Raw genomic sequence first — 2210 nt, forward strand, 5'->3', positions numbered from 1 at the left:
CACACACACACACACACACACACACACACACACACACACACACACACACACACACACACACTCCTGTTTTTAATGATGTGGAACAGGGGGACATATGTTCAGGAGTCCATGACTTTGTTTTGATATGATCAGAATGAGGGACACTGATCCAAGTCAGGGAGCACCGCCTCACAAAACCCCTTCCTTCTCTCCTCAATGCACAGACATCAGCAGAGCAGTGGGCAGGCACCTGAGTGTGCATTAAATTATCTGCAAATGCAGCAATTATCCGGAAGTCTGAAATCTTTCACCATGCCTTGGTTCTTCATTATGCCTCGCTCTCTTTAGACAAAACGTCTGTCAAGTGCTTTTTCTTTTCAGGGATATATTTTAAAAAGCAAATAACACAAATTTAAATAGGCATTGTTACTGATCTTCTAAAAATATTTGTGAATACTACTACAGAAAAATTAAGTTTGTGCAGTTCTTTTTATGGTTATGATGAGTGGGGATGAAAGAACCTGAGCAGGGGCCTCTAAGGGGGGCCCTTTGCGCTCCCCAAAAACAACACTGAGCTTTAGTCAAACATCCTCATCCCTCGAATAAAATAACGTTTTTTTGTTTTGTTTCAAGTGAAACATTATAATTCTCYTTGCTTCAGAGCTCTTGGATTTTTGTGTTGCCTGCCATAGAGCATGTCTTTGTTGATTTTTTTGCAATGCAGGTTCCAATGAGTTTGTTTACACAGAGCATTACTTAGATGCATAAAGATACGACTGTTGCCAAAACAGTGTTGCCCTGTCTTGCACTGTTAAGGATTGTCCTCACAAGTTTGTTTTTTTTTCATCCCTTCTTCCAYGTACCAAAATAGTGTTTTAGGAGCTCTTAAAWGTTRATTTCTGAAAACGGGTTTCAGAGTGAAAAATGTTCAAACAGCACCACATCAGGCAGCATGACRGCTCWGTGGTTAGAACTGATGGCCTGTGGCATGAAGGTTCTGACTTCCATCTCTGGTTTGGACCTTTCTGTGMGGAGTTTGCATCTTCCCCTCGTGCGTGTGTGGGTTTTCTTCTCCCACAGACCAAAAACCTGCACAATAGGTTGCCCTTAGGCTCAGGCCTCCTTTGCAAAACAGATCTGTGATCTCAATGGGATTCTGCTGGTTGAATAAAGGTCAATGTGTATTTTTGTAGATGACCAAAATGATGCTGCTCCACTTCTAAGCTAGTTTTTTGACACAAATAGTCTTCCTTCTATTGTGTTTACAATTTGTATTCTAAGTGAAACCTTTGAGTCCATTGTCTGTGCTTTATTTCCTGTTTTTGGAGTAGGCAGCGTTACAGCGCCACATGCAGTCCTGGAATAGTTACTACAAGGTTGTGCGTACTTTTTGTATTTAACAAAGATATTTCTACAAACTGTGCTGTGTTAATGAGAATACTTTTAGAAGAGACAAGTAATTATTTTCATGTGGACACGGCCTTGTTGAGCCCATCTCTTGATGACGCTACAACATGAGCACAACTCTGGATCCTGTCAATAAGTTAGCAAAGTTCTCCAAAGCAGCTGCAGGACCTTTTTTGGGCACGATCGAATGACTCGCCAGTTCTGAAATCGAAATTCCACACAAGCAGCCTCCACGGCGTGTCGCTTTGGCCCCRTGAACAAACTGATAAATATTTATAGAAGCTGGAGCAAAACATTAACACGTAGGGCAGCTCAAAGATTCATCATATGTGCTCCTGAGGGCAGGCTGCAGGCTGCTGTTCAATCAACACCTCTCTGTTACACTCGTCCACACACAAACACACAATCGCTTGCGCACAAAAGCCAATACAGTGATAAATTCCAAACAACCTGATATATTGCAGACACCAGCCGACGATGTGGCTCTGACTCATTCGGTAACACCCACCCAACTTACACACACACCTCGACGAGCACAACGCCACACAATCACAGATGCACACACGCATGCACCTGACGTAGTGTTTGATGGAGTTAGACGCCATGGCAACAGAGCTGTGACTCTTGGTGTCCTGTGAGTGGACTGAAGCTGTGGAGGAGGGAGGAAAATACCAGCCAGCGCCGCTTCTCAAGAGCCGCTATTATTCTTCCCAATCTGCTTTTTCTCTCTGTTCTCTCGCTGTCTTTTTCACCACCACTGTGGGTCTGTCATATTACTTTGGGTTCTCTTCTTCAAGTGTGTCGTAAAGGCTCCGATTTGGGGG

At 43.4% G+C, this 2210-nt stretch overlaps 1 protein-coding gene across 6 annotated transcripts in view; it reads left to right on the plus strand.

Moving 5' to 3' along the window:
• The window catches only part of LOC106519419 (muscleblind-like protein 1), a 65434-nt gene that overhangs the window by 2733 nt on the left and 60491 nt on the right, over positions 1-2210 (plus strand). The gene's annotated exons all lie outside the window — the stretch shown is intronic.

Source organism: Austrofundulus limnaeus, unplaced genomic scaffold, assembly GCF_001266775.1.
Source record: "Austrofundulus limnaeus strain Quisiro unplaced genomic scaffold, Austrofundulus_limnaeus-1.0 Scaffold76, whole genome shotgun sequence".
NCBI lineage: Eukaryota > Metazoa > Chordata > Actinopteri > Cyprinodontiformes > Rivulidae > Austrofundulus > Austrofundulus limnaeus.